Source organism: Engystomops pustulosus, unplaced genomic scaffold (genome assembly GCF_040894005.1).
Source record: "Engystomops pustulosus unplaced genomic scaffold, aEngPut4.maternal MAT_SCAFFOLD_120, whole genome shotgun sequence".
Classification (NCBI taxonomy): domain Eukaryota; kingdom Metazoa; phylum Chordata; class Amphibia; order Anura; family Leptodactylidae; genus Engystomops; species Engystomops pustulosus.
The window spans coordinates 70,558-85,000 of NW_027285001.1; the positions used below are offsets into that span (position 1 = coordinate 70,558).

A 14,443-nucleotide genomic window follows, 5' to 3' on the forward strand; every position below is an offset into this window, starting at 1 on the left:
GCCCTTTCCGGAGCGGAGGGGACCCCCTTGGCCACCAAGTGCAAGCCGAGTTTGGAGCTCGAAACCCGGCCAGGCTTGGTCGGAGGTCCCGGTGAGGAACATGGCCATGGAAGTCGGAGCTCAGCGGGAGCAGCCACTCAGGCTACCCGGGAATGTGTCACTGTCCCCCGGCCAAGACTTGGCGGCAAGTCCCGGGGAGGAATAGTGCTCATGGAAGTACCTCAGCGGGAGCAGCCACTCAGGCTACCCGGGAATGTGTCACTGTCCCCCGGCCAAGACTTGGCGGCAAGTCCCGGGGAGGAATAGTGCCCATGGAAGTAGCTCAGCGGGAGCAGCCACTCAGGCTACCCGGGAATGTGTCACTGTCCCCCGGCCAGACTTGGCGGCAGGTCCCGGGGAGGAATAGTGCTCATGGAAGTAGCTCAGCGGGAGCAGCCACTCAGGCTACCCGAGAATGTGTCACTGTCCCTCGGCCACCCTTGGTCGTTGGGTTCCTGATGAGGAACATGCCCATGGAACTAAAGAGTTCAGCGGGAGCATCCGCTCAGGCTACCCGGGAATGTGTCACTGTCCCCCGGCCAGACTTGGCGGCAGGTCCCGGGGAGGAATAGTGCCCATGGAAGTCGGAGCTCCAACCTCCAAGTTGACCTCAGCGGGAGCACTCGCTGAGGCTGCCCGGGCATGGGTGACTGTTCCCCGGCCACACTTGGTCGGAGGTCCCGGTGAGGAACATGCCCATGGAAGTTGGTGGGAAGAGAACCGCGAAAGGGAGTTTTGCGGCTGAGCCGCGGCCGAGGAGGTCTCACTAATTCCGGCATGATTCCTGCCAGGCCCGGTACCCTATATGGGACTCGGCTGGGTGGCTGTAGCCGGGACCCTGGAACCCTGGGCGGGGAGCCTAGGGGCGAGAGGGGCCCCATGGAGCTCGGGCAGACTAGAAGTACCCTCGTCTGCCCGCTGGAGGGCGCCCTTCCCGGAGCGGAGGGGACCCCCTTGGCCACCAAGTGCAAGCCGAGTTTGGAGCTCGAAACCCGGCCACACTTGGTAGTTGGTCCCGGTCAGGAACATGCCCATGGAAGTAAGAGCTCAGCGGGAGCAGCCACTCAGGCTACCCGGCAATGTGTCACTGTCCCCCGGCCAAGACTTGGCGGCAAGTCCCGGGGAGGAATAATGCCCATGGAAGTGGCTCAGCGGGAGCAGCCACTCAGGCTACCCGGGAATGTGTCTCTGTCCCCCGGCCAAGACTTGGCGGCAAGTCCCGGGGAGGAATAATGCCCATGGAAGTGGCTCAGCGGGAGCAGCCACTCAGGCTACCCGGGAATGTGTCTCTGTCCCCCGGCCAAGACTTGGCGGCAAGTCCCGGGGAGGAATAGTGCCCATGGAAGTAGCTCAGCGGGAGCAGCCACTCAGGCTACCCGGGAATGTGTCACTGTCCCCCGGCCAGACTTGGCGGCAGGTCCCGGGGAGGAATAGTGCTCATGGAAGTAGCTCAGCGGGAGCAGCCACTCAGGCTACCCGAGAATGTGTCACTGTCCCTCGGCCACCCTTGGTCGTTGGGTTCCTGATGAGGAACATGCCCATGGAACTAAAGAGTTCAGCGGGAGCATCCGCTCAGGCTACCCGGGAATGTGTCACTGTCCCCCGGCCAGACTTGGCGGCAGGTCCCGGGGAGGAATAGTGCCCATGGAAGTCGGAGCTCCAACCTCCAAGTTGACCTCAGCGGGAGCACTCGCTGAGGCTGCCCGGGCATGGGTGACTGTTCCCCGGCCACACTTGGTCGGAGGTCCCGGTGAGGAACATGCCCATGGAAGTTGGTGGGAAGAGAACCGCGAAAGGGAGTTTTGCGGCTGAGCCGCGGCCGAGGAGGTCTCACTAATTCCGGCATGATTCCTGCCAGGCCCGGTACCCTATATGGGACTCGGCTGGGTGGCTGTAGCCGGGACCCTGGAACCCTGGGCGGGGAGCCTAGGGGCGAGAGGGGCCCCATGGAGCTCGGGCAGACTAGAAGTACCCTCGTCTGCCCGCTGGAGGGCGCCCTTCCCGGAGCGGAGGGGACCCCCTTGGCCACCAAGTGCAAGCCGAGTTTGGAGCTCGAAACCCGGCCACACTTGGTAGTTGGTCCCGGTCAGGAACATGCCCATGGAAGTAAGAGCTCAGCGGGAGCAGCCACTCAGGCTACCCGGCAATGTGTCACTGTCCCCCGGCCAAGACTTGGCGGCAAGTCCCGGGGAGGAATAATGCCCATGGAAGTGGCTCAGCGGGAGCAGCCACTCAGGCTACCCGGGAATGTGTCTCTGTCCCCCGGCCAAGACTTGGCGGCAAGTCCCGGGGAGGAATAGTGCCCATGGAAGTAGCTCAGCGGGAGCAGCCACTCAGGCTACCCGGGAATGTGTCACTGTCCCCCGGCCAGACTTGGCGGCAGGTCCCGGGGAGGAATAGTGCTCATGGAAGTAGCTCAGCGGGAGCAGCCACTCAGGCTACCCGAGAATGTGTCACTGTCCCTCGGCCACCCTTGGTCGTTGGGTTCCTGATGAGGAACATGCCCATGGAACTAAAGAGTTCAGCGGGAGCATCCGCTCAGGCTACCCGGGAATGTGTCACTGTCCCCCGGCCAGACTTGGCGGCAGGTCCCGGGGAGGAATAGTGCCCATGGAAGTCGGAGCTCCAACCTCCAAGTTGACCTCAGCGGGAGCACTCGCTGAGGCTGCCCGGGCATGGGTGACTGTTCCCCGGCCACACTTGGTCGGAGGTCCCGGTGAGGAACATGCCCATGGAAGTTGGTGGGAAGAGAACCGCGAAAGGGAGTTTTGCGGCTGAGCCGCGGCCGAGGAGGTCTCACTAATTCCGGCATGATTCCTGCCAGGCCCGGTACCCTATATGGGACTCGGCTGGGTGGCTGTAGCCGGGACCCTGGAACCCTGGGCGGGGAGCCTAGGGGCGAGAGGGGCCCCATGGAGCTCGGGCAGACTAGAAGTACCCTCGTCTGCCCGCTGGAGGGCGCCCTTCCCGGAGCGGAGGGGACCCCCTTGGCCACCAAGTGCAAGCCGAGTTTGGAGCTCGAAACCCGGCCACACTTGGTAGTTGGTCCCGGTCAGGAACATGCCCATGGAAGTAAGAGCTCAGCGGGAGCAGCCACTCAGGCTACCCGGCAATGTGTCACTGTCCCCCGGCCAAGACTTGGCGGCAAGTCCCGGGGAGGAATAATGCCCATGGAAGTGGCTCAGCGGGAGCAGCCACTCAGGCTACCCGGGAATGTGTCTCTGTCCCCCGGCCAAGACTTGGCGGCAAGTCCCGGGGAGGAATAGTGCCCATGGAAGTAGCTCAGCGGGAGCAGCCACTCAGGCTACCCGGGAATGTGTCACTGTCCCCCGGCCAGACTTGGCGGCAGGTCCCGGGGAGGAATAGTGCTCATGGAAGTAGCTCAGCGGGAGCAGCCACTCAGGCTACCCGAGAATGTGTCACTGTCCCTCGGCCACCCTTGGTCGTTGGGTTCCTGATGAGGAACATGCCCATGGAACTAAAGAGTTCAGCGGGAGCATCCGCTCAGGCTACCCGGGAATGTGTCACTGTCCCCCGGCCAGACTTGGCGGCAGGTCCCGGGGAGGAATAGTGCCCATGGAAGTCGGAGCTCCAACCTCCAAGTTGACCTCAGCGGGAGCACTCGCTGAGGCTGCCCGGGCATGGGTGACTGTTCCCCGGCCACACTTGGTCGGAGGTCCCGGTGAGGAACATGCCCATGGAAGTTGGTGGGAAGAGAACCGCGAAAGGGAGTTTTGCGGCTGAGCCGCGGCCGAGGAGGTCTCACTAATTCCGGCATGATTCCTGCCAGGCCCGGTACCCTATATGGGACTCGGCTGGGTGGCTGTAGCCGGGACCCTGGAACCCTGGGCGGGGAGCCTAGGGGCGAGAGGGGCCCCATGGAGCTCGGGCAGACTAGAAGTACCCTCGTCTGCCCGCTGGAGGGCGCCCTTCCCGGAGCGGAGGGGACCCCCTTGGCCACCAAGTGCAAGCCGAGTTTGGAGCTCGAAACCCGGCCACACTTGGTAGTTGGTCCCGGTCAGGAACATGCCCATGGAAGTAAGAGCTCAGCGGGAGCAGCCACTCAGGCTACCCGGCAATGTGTCACTGTCCCCCGGCCAAGACTTGGCGGCAAGTCCCGGGGAGGAATAATGCCCATGGAAGTGGCTCAGCGGGAGCAGCCACTCAGGCTACCCGGGAATGTGTCTCTGTCCCCCGGCCAAGACTTGGCGGCAAGTCCCGGGGAGGAATAGTGCCCATGGAAGTAGCTCAGCGGGAGCAGCCACTCAGGCTACCCGGGAATGTGTCACTGTCCCCCGGCCAGACTTGGCGGCAGGTCCCGGGGAGGAATAGTGCTCATGGAAGTAGCTCAGCGGGAGCAGCCACTCAGGCTACCCGAGAATGTGTCACTGTCCCTCGGCCACCCTTGGTCGTTGGGTTCCTGATGAGGAACATGCCCATGGAACTAAAGAGTTCAGCGGGAGCATCCGCTCAGGCTACCCGGGAATGTGTCACTGTCCCCCGGCCAGACTTGGCGGCAGGTCCCGGGGAGGAATAGTGCCCATGGAAGTCGGAGCTCCAACCTCCAAGTTGACCTCAGCGGGAGCACTCGCTGAGGCTGCCCGGGCATGGGTGACTGTTCCCCGGCCACACTTGGTCGGAGGTCCCGGTGAGGAACATGCCCATGGAAGTTGGTGGGAAGAGAACCGCGAAAGGGAGTTTTGCGGCTGAGCCGCGGCCGAGGAGGTCTCACTAATTCCGGCATGATTCCTGCCAGGCCCGGTACCCTATATGGGACTCGGCTGGGTGGCTGTAGCCGGGACCCTGGAACCCTGGGCGGGGAGCCTAGGGGCGAGAGGGGCCCCATGGAGCTCGGGCAGACTAGAAGTACCCTCGTCTGCCCGCTGGAGGGCGCCCTTCCCGGAGCGGAGGGGACCCCCTTGGCCACCAAGTGCAAGCCGAGTTTGGAGCTCGAAACCCGGCCACACTTGGTAGTTGGTCCCGGTCAGGAACATGCCCATGGAAGTAAGAGCTCAGCGGGAGCAGCCACTCAGGCTACCCGGCAATGTGTCACTGTCCCCCGGCCAAGACTTGGCGGCAAGTCCCGGGGAGGAATAATGCCCATGGAAGTGGCTCAGCGGGAGCAGCCACTCAGGCTACCCGGGAATGTGTCACTGTCCCCCGGCCAAGACTTGGCGGCAAGTCCCGGGGAGGAATAATGCCCATGGAAGTGGCTCAGCGGGAGCAGCCACTCAGGCTAGCCGGGAATGTGTCACTGTCCCCCGGCCAAGACTTGGCGGCAAGTCCCGGGGAGGAATAATGCCCATGGAAGTGGCTCAGCGGGAGCAGCCACTCAGGCTACCCGGGAATGTGTCACTGTCCCTCGGCCACACTTTGCCGTAGGTCCCGGTGAGGAACATGCCCATGGAAGTCGGAGCTCCAACCGGGTGAAGCCGCCGAGAGCTAGCCGGGAATAGGGCGCCAAACCCGGCTACCGCCCTCCAGGCTTGCCCCGGTCGAAAGACCTACGTCCTCGCAGCAGCACCAAGCGAAAAATTCTCTAAGTGTGGGAGAACCGGGGACCCGACCGGTGGCACTCTGCCTCTCGCTGCCGCCCTCCTGGAAGCGTCCTCGGTCACTCGGAGTACGGCAGATTTCAGAGCTCCGGAATGGTGAAAAAGAACCGGAGAGAGGGCGAATCCGGCTTCTCTCTGCCGGGCGAGGACCACCGCAGGCGGCGGGGACGTCTGACAGGAGACGGCGCCGCGGCAGGCTTTCTAAGTTGCTGGGCTTTTTGTCCTCGGCGAAAGTCGAAAAAATTTTGCGGTCCGAGCTGCCCTGCTCCTGCCGGGGAAGGCTTACCGCCGGCGGCTGCCAACCCCTGGCTTGCCCGCCGGATCGCCTTCGAAGGCTGCTGAAAAAGAACCCCGAGACGGGCACCTCTCGGAAGAACCGCAGACCAAAACCGACCGGTCCGACTTTCAGTGCACCTTCGGCGGCAGAGAGAAGCAGCAAAAATACCGGTCAGAGAAGGGGAGTTTTGGTCGACTCTGCCAGGCTTTTGCACTAAGTCAGATCCGTAATGCCAGCGGGACTGAGTCGCTTTTGCGTGCCGTGGTCCTGGAGGCCTGCTCGGACAGGGCGGTCCTTCGGGTCCCGCGGGAAGGGGCATTTCATGTTCCTCTGCGGGAGGTGATCCATTTTCTGCGGGAAATGGCGAGCCCCTTCGGCTACAAGAGTGTGTAGGTCCCGCTCAACAGTCTACGTCCTTAACCATCGGGGACTTTGTAGATTGTGCCCGTAATCGCTCTCCGCAGAACAGAGCGGGAGGTCTCCGCGGCGGAGGCCGGAGAGGGCGCGAGGTGAGCGGCATGGTATGACTGGGTTCGTGCCGCTCACTGGTACCCGGAGCGTGGCGCCCTCCGGGTAAAAGGCTAGCCGGGGCGAGCAGGTGGGTTGACGGGCGCATAAGCCACGCCGTCCCCGCCATACAAGGTGCCGGTGGCCTGGCGAACCACCGGCGTAAGGCTAGCCAGGGCGGACCGCGGGGCAGAGGGCGCTTAAGCCACGCTCTCTCTCCATCCCACCAGTACAAACGGGGAAAAAATTTCAAAGTGTGGGAGAACCGGGGACCCGACCGGTGGCACTCTGCCTCTCGCTGCCGCCCTCCTGGAAGCGTCCTCGGTCACTCGGAGTACGGCAGATTCCAGAGCTCCGGAATGGTGAAAAAGAACCGGAGAGAGGGCGACTCTGGTTTCTCACTGCCGGGCGAGGACCACCGCAGGCGGCGGGGACGTCTGACAGGAGACGGCGCCGCGGCAGGCTTTCTAAGTGGCTGGGCTTTTTGTCCTCGGCGAAAGTCGAAAAAATTTTGCGGTCCGAGCTGCCCTGCTCCTGCCGGGGAAGGCTTACCGCCGGCGGCTGCCAACCCCTGGCTTGCCCGCCGGATCGCCTTCGAAGGCTGCTGAAAAAGAACCCCGAGACGGGCACCTCTCGGAAGAACCGCAGACCAAAACCGACCGGTCCGACTTTCAGTGCACCTTCGGCGGCAGAGAGAAGCAGCAAAAATACCGGTCAGAGAAGGGGAGTTTTGGTCGACTCTGCCAGGCTTTTGCACTAAGTCAGATCCGTAATGCCAGCGGGACTGAGTCGCTTTTGCGTGCCGTGGTCCTGGAGGCCTGCTCGGACAGGGCGGTCCTTCGGGTCCCGCGGGAAGGGGCATTTCATGTTCCTCTGCGGGAGGTGATCCATTTTCTGCGGGAAATGGCGAGCCCCTTCGGCTACAAGAGTGTGTAGGTCCCGCTCAACAGTCTACGTCCTTAACCATCGGGGACTTTGTAGATTGTGCCCGTAATCGCTCTCCGCAGAACAGAGCGGGAGGTCTCCGCGGCGGAGGCCGGAGAGGGCGCGAGGTGAGCGGCATGGTATGACTGGGTTCGTGCCGCTCACTGGTACCCGGAGCGTGGCGCCCTCCGGGTAAAAGGCTAGCCGGGGCGAGCAGGTGGGTTGACGGGCGCATAAGCCACGCCGTCCCCGCCATACAAGGTGCCGGTGGCCTGGCGAACCACCGGCGTAAGGCTAGCCAAGGGCGTACCGCGGGGCAGAGGGCGCATAAGCCACGCTCTCTCTCCATCCCACCAGTACAAACGGGGAAAAAATTTCAAAGTGTGGGAGAACCGGGGACCCGACCGGTGGCACTCTGCCTCTCGCTGCCGCCCTCCTGGAAGCGTCCTCGGTCACTCGGAGTACGGCAGATTCCAGAGCTCCGGAATGGTGAAAAAGAACCGGAGAGAGGGCGACTCTGGTTTCTCACTGCCGGGCGAGGACCACCGCAGGCGGCGGGGACGTCTGACAGGAGACGGCGCCGCGGCAGGCTTTCTAAGTGGCTGGGCTTTTTGTCCTCGGCGAAAGTCGAAAAAATTTTGCGGTCCGAGCTGCCCTGCTCCTGCCGGGGAAGGCTTACCGCCGGCGGCTGCCAACCCCTGGCTTGCCCGCCGGATCGCCTTCGAAGGCTGCTGAAAAAGAACCCCGAGACGGGCACCTCTCGGAAGAACCGCAGACCAAAACCGACCGGTCCGACTTTCAGTGCACCTTCGGCGGCAGAGAGAAGCAGCAAAAATACCGGTCAGAGAAGGGGAGTTTTGGTCGACTCTGCCAGGCTTTTGCACTAAGTCAGATCCGTAATGCCAGCGGGACTGAGTCGCTTTTGCGTGCCGTGGTCCTGGAGGCCTGCTCGGACAGGGCGGTCCTTCGGGTCCCGCGGGAAGGGGCATTTCATGTTCCTCTGCGGGAGGTGATCCATTTTCTGCGGGAAATGGCGAGCCCCTTCGGCTACAAGAGTGTGTAGGTCCCGCTCAACAGTCTACGTCCTTAACCATCGGGGACTTTGTAGATTGTGCCCGTAATCGCTCTCCGCAGAACAGAGCGGGAGGTCTCCGCGGCGGAGGCCGGAGAGGGCGCGAGGTGAGCGGCATGGTATGACTGGGTTCGTGCCGCTCACTGGTACCCGGAGCGTGGCGCCCTCCGGGTAAAAGGCTAGCCGGGGCGAGCAGGTGGGTTGACGGGCGCATAAGCCACGCCGTCCCCGCCATACAAGGTGCCGGTGGCCTGGCGAACCACCGGCGTAAGGCTAGCCAGGGCGGACCGCGGGGCAGAGGGCGCATAAGCCACGCCGACCCCGCTGTACAAGGTGCCGGTGGCCTGGCGAACCACCGGCGTAAGGCTAGCCAAGGGCGTACCGCGGGGCAGAGGGCGCATAAGCCACGCTCTCTCTCCATCCCACCAGAACAAACGGGGAAAAATTTTCAAAGTGTGGGAGAACCGGGGACCCGACCGGTGGCACTCTGCCTCTCGCTGCCGCCCTCCTGGAAGCGTCCTCGGCCACTCGGTGTCCGGCAGATTTCAGAGCTCCGGAATGGTGAAAAAGAACCGGTGAGAGGGCGACTCCGGATTCTCTCTGCCGGGCGAGGACCACCGCAGGCGGCATGGGAAGTCTGACAGGAGACGGCGCTGCGGGCAGGATTTCGAAGTGCATGGGCTTTTGGCCTCGGCGAAAGTCGAAAAAATTTTGCGGTCCGAGCTGCCCTGCTCCTGCCGGGGAAGGCTCACCGCCGGCGGCTGCCGACCCCTGGCTTGCCCGCCGGATGCCCTTCGAAGGCTGCTGAAAAAGAACTGCCAGGCGGGCACCTCTCGGAAGAACCGCAGACAAAAACATAAAAATTTTGGGCGATCCGACCCTCAGTGCACCTTCGGCGGCAGAGAAAAGCATCAAAAATACCGGTCAAAGAAGCGAGGTTTTGGTCGACTCTGCCAGGTTTTTGCACAAAGTGTTGGCATCGTGCGGCGTCGCGCTTTGCTGTACCGTATCCCCAATTGAGTGGCGCCCGGCGGGGTAGGCTAGCCATGTGAGGTCGAGGGCGGGAGGACGGGACGTAAGCCAGGCCGTTCTCCACAAGTAAATTCCGGACGCGGAGACCCCTTCTCCGCCCTACGGTCCCCAATGGGGTGGCGCCCGGCGGGTGAGGCTAGCCATGGGAGGACGGGACGTAAGCCAGGCCGTTCTCCACAAGAAATTCCGGACGCGGAGACCCCTTCTCCGCCCTACGGTCCCCAATGGGGTGGCGCCCGGCGGGTGAGGCTAGCCATGTGAGGTCGAGGGCGGGAGGACGGGACGTAAGCCAGGCCGTTCTCCACAAGTAAAATTCCGGACGCGGAGACCCCTTCTCCGCTCTACGGTCCCCAATGGGGTGGCGCCCGGCGGGTGAGGCTAGCCATGTGAGGTCGAGGGCGGGAGGACGGGACGTAAGCCAGGCCGTTCTCCACAAGTAAAATTCCGGACGCGGAGACCCCTTCTCCGCCCTACGGTCCCCAATGGGGTGGCGCCCGGCGGGTGAGGCTAGCCATGTGAGGTCGAGGGCGGGAGGACGGGACGTAAGCCAGGCCGTTCTCCACAAGTAAAATTCCGGACGCGGAGACCCCTTCTCCGCCCTACGGTCCCCAATGGGGTGGCGCCCGGCGGGTGAGGCTAGCCATGTGAGGTCGAGGGCGGGAGGACGGGACGTAAGCCAGGCCGTTCTCCACAAGTAAAATTCCGGACGCGGAGACCCCTTCTCCGCCCTACGGTCCCCAATGGGGTGGCTCCCGGCGGGTGAGGCTAGCCATGTGAGGTCGAGGGCGGGAGGACGGGACGCAAGCCAGGCCGTTCTCCACAAACTCCCAGCGGTAGAGTCTCGGCTCTCCGCTCTTTTGATCGATCTGACACAGCGCGATCCGGCGGGGCAAGGCACTTTGCTCGGTCAGGGGTATTGGCCCCGGCCGGTTTATGGTAAAGCGTTCCTTAGCCTCAGTCTTGGTCGCGCATCAATCCCCCGCTCCCCGTGAGCGGCTGTCGTCCTCTGCCTAAGGTTGTGTAGCGCGGTGCCAGTGTGGTCCTCGCACGGCCCCGCTCCTGCCACAAGCGGTAGGACTCTCTGCTTCGGCTGAGGTTTGCTACGAAGCGTATGGAACGGGCGTACTCCACCGTACCGTGGGTGGGGGGCGGCGGCGTTGGCGGCGGCAGCGTCCAGCGAGGAGCTCCGGCTCCCCGCGGTAGCGCCTCGCCTAGTGTCCCTCGGGCAAGTCCAATCGCCCCCCGCCCGGTCGGAGAGCGCAGACACTTCTGTGTCCACGGTTTATTTCCGCAGCACGAAAAGGGACGGCTCCCGCTTGCTCCTCGCGGGGACGAGGCTTAGACCCACCGTGGCGCTTCCGCGGTAGGTAGGGTCGTCTGCCGTAGGAGCGGTAGCGGTCGAGTGGTCCCCAGTGTACCCTGTTAGCGCTGCCCGCCTACGCCTGAAGAGCTGCGGACCGAGAAAAAGGTTCGCTCCGCTGCTGACGGCGAAGCGCGCGGCACGCCGCGGAAGAGGAGAGGGAGCGGTCGCCCCCGGGGCGGCTCCCCTCCGAGTCCGGCAGAAGCAGAGATTGTAGCGGAGGGGGGGGGGTTTTCTAAATTCCCCGGGCGTGTTATCCCCAGCGGTAGCCTTCGAACTCTTCAACCGCAAGCACGATCGCACGTTCACAGCACCCGTCACTAGGAGCCGGGCCAGAGGCGGGCGGCAGACGAAACCGACATGAGCGCTTAAGGGTATTGCACCCCCGGCGCCCAGACCCTGGAAATTGAGTCTGCCCCCAAAGCCCACCCGCGTCCTCCTTGGCGCTCCCGGAGTACATGGTCGTAGATGGGCCATCGGTCGCTAATGCCAAACTGCGTCCCAGGGGTGCGTCCCCTCTGACCAACGGCAGACCCATCCCTCTCGCCAATCCGCGGATCCCCGCCAGGTCCCGAACAGGGCTCGTCCTTTAGCGTTTCAAATGCGCCCTCCCCGCCATACGAGGGGTTGAGGACCGTAGCCTTCCCTTACGAGAGGCACCAGGGGTGCGCCTGCTCGAGGGCCCGGCCGTGGGCGTAACGCTTGGGCCGCCCGGGGGAGTCGGTAGACCATGGGAGACCAACACTCGCACCCGATCGTTGCCCGTGCTTTGTGGAAGAGAGCTTCTTTTGCGAGGTTGTCGCTGCGGATGGCGCCCGGACAAACCCTATCCCTAATACTTCTGGGGAATTGGCGTCTAAGCCACCCTGCTCGGTATCCCTGCACCCACGAAGGGGGCCGTGGAAGGCTTGGGGTCTCGCCGGCGAAACCGACCGGATGCCCGGGGTACTGAACCCCCGGGGTCCCACCCTGGAAATTGAGCCGTCCGACCCCGCCACGTCTTCCTAGTGCTCTCCTTGGCTCCCCCGCCTGTGGGCGTCGTTAGGGGCTGCGGTCATCAGCGCCGGCTAAGCTTCAGCAACACGGCCGACCCACCCCTTCGGCGCCTGGGGGAGCCTGGTCCCAGTCCGGGCCGTTCCGTAGGGGCGGCTATCCCTTACATGAGGGACTCGGTGCGTCCGCTCGGGCTGCGGGGCTCCGGCTCCGACAGCCGGGGAGCTGGTTTTGACCGCGGGCCTCGACGGGAGCCGGCAGGGACCGGACTTAGGCGTCAAGCCGAAAATAACCCCGGCACCCTCGCGTGCTTCCAAAGCGAGGGGACCTTTGGCCGAGCGGGGGCACCGGAAGCCGAACCGACCCCAACCCCTCTTCCTACCCCAGGGCTGGGCTGACCAATCCCCTGATCGGGTCTAAAATGGAAGAAGGGGATTCGAGGGAAGGGGCTGGCGGAAGGCAGTTGCCCGACGGAGTAGGCGAAGGCCAGGCCGTTTCCGAGTCCCGAGCAGAGGAGGGCGAACTCGGCTCTTCATCGACCGACGGCGAGGCGAGGGCGGTGGCTGCCGCGGGGAAGACTCCATTGCTCGTCAGCGCGCTAGGAGCGGGGCCGACTGGCTGCTCGGGGTATGGCATCCCCGGGGGCCCACCCTGGAAATCTTCGCTCCTCAGCCGCTGCAGGTTATAAGGTCCCGCCGCGCGTAAGCGCTCAACTCTCCGACCCACGGATGTCGAGCCCATGGTGAGCCGGCCGTTTCGTACGGGGAAAAGGGGTCCTCTGGCCCCACATCGATCGAGGGGGGTTTAGATCCGCGGAGGCACGCACCGCGAGGCGAATCGCTGCTTTTCCCCAAGAGGTTAACCTTCAAACCACCGAGTAGGTTCGGGGCAGGGCCGACAGTCTGCACTGGGGTATTGCATCCCTGGTGGGGCGACCCTGGAAATCTCTGCCCCTTTCCACTCTTTCGGTTGGGCCTCTCGTCGGGGCGAGCGTAAGTCGGCAAGCAGACGTGGGAAGAGGCTTCTTACCGGTGACACTCCCTTCGTGAGAGAGGCAGGTACTCGCCCCGGACCCCGGTCCAAATCTGCGCGGGCCGGACGGCGTCGGCCCTAGCCGAAGGCCGCTCCCGCGAAGCCAGGGAGCCGAAAATAACCCCGACACCCTCCGCGACCTCGCGTGCTTCCAAAGCGAGGGGAACCTTTGGCCGAGCGGGGGCACCCGAAGCCGAACCGACCCCAACCCCTCTTCCTACCCCAGGGCTGGGCTGACCAATCCCCTGATCGGGTCTAAAATGGAAGAAGGGGATTCGAGGGAAGGGGCTGGCGGAAGGCAGTTGCCCGACGGAGTAGGCGAAGGCCAGGCCGTTTCCAAATCCCGAGCAGAGGAGGGCGAACGACGTTCTTCATCGACTGACGGCGAGGCTAGGGCGAAGGCGGTGGCTGCCGCGGGGAAGACTCCATTGCTTGCCAGCGTGCTAGGAGCGGGGCCGACAGGCTGCTCGGGGTATGGCATCCCCGGGGGCCCACCCTGGAAATCTTCGCTCCTCAGCCGCTGCAGGTTATAAGGTCCCGCCGCGCGTAAGCGCTCAACTCCCCGACCCACGGACGTCGAGCCCATGGTGAGCTGACAGTTTCGTACGGGGAAAAGGGGTCCTCTGGCCCCACATCGATCGAGGGGGTTTAGATCCGCGGAGGCACGCACCGCGAGGCGAATCGCTGCTTTTCCCCAAGAGGTTAACCTTCAAACCACCGAGTAGGTTCGGGGCAGGGCCGACTGCCTGCACTGGGGTATTGCATCCCTGGTGGGGCGACCCTGGAAATCTCTGCCCCTTTCCACTCTTTCGGTTGGGCCTCTCGTCGGGGCGAGCGTAAGTCGGCAAGCAGACGTGGGAAGAGGCTTCTTACCGGTGACACTCCCTTCGTGAGAGAGGCAGGTACTCGCCCCGCACCCCGGTCCAAATCTGCTCGGTCCGGCCGTCGTCGGCCCTAGCCGAAGGCCGCTCCCGCGAAGCCAGGCGATCCGAGCCGAGGATCCGCGCGAGCCTTCTCCAAGCCCTCTGCCGGGCGCTGGTGTTGAAAGCGTAGCGGACCCTGTTCGCCGGAGCGATAGGAGCGGAGCACCGGTCCCGAAGGGTTGAAAGCTGGGTAGCAGCGCCGTAGCTTCCCTCCCAGCCTTCCCCCGGACCTGGCGCCCGATCCCCTCCGCTCCTCTGTGCGTTGGCGGGCGGCGCTGCATGGGTACGTCGCGACGGCTCCCTATCGTCTCTCTCTCGCTTAACAGTGGTGAGAGGTGGTGGTGGCGCTGTCGAGGTGCTGAAGTCGAGCGTCCAATGCTTTCCTTCTATGCGCAGCCTACAGGAGCTGTCCGAGCTTCGGAGGTGCTGATGGAGGTGAGAGTCGAGCGCCGCTTCTTGGCCGATCTGAGTGGGGAAAGCCAGCGACTGCGAGAGGGAGGGGGGAAGGAAAGGCTTTTTCGGGTCCTTGGAAGGGACCGCGAGAGCATCTTTCTTGCCCCCCTGCCCTAAGCTCCATCCAATGTTGTCTGCGAGGTCTTCTCTGGCGGCGGAGAAGCGCTGCGGTAGCAGCAGCAACGAGCGTTCCCATGAGCTCACGGAGCCTGACTCCAAGAGTCTACCCCTCAGAGCCCCGGCTACCTGGTTGATCCTGCCAGTAGTATATGCTTG

At 63.9% G+C, this 14,443-nt stretch overlaps 1 non-coding gene across 1 annotated transcript in view; it reads left to right on the top strand.

Moving 5' to 3' along the window:
- The first annotated feature begins 14,410 nt into the window (after positions 1-14,410).
- Positions 14,411-14,443, top strand: part of LOC140107156 (18S ribosomal RNA) — a 1,886-nt gene continuing 1,853 nt past the window's right edge. The window contains exon 1 of the ribosomal RNA XR_011851025.1: positions 14,411-14,443. This exon is cut by the window's right edge and continues 1,853 nt beyond it. This is a non-coding gene — a ribosomal RNA (18S ribosomal RNA).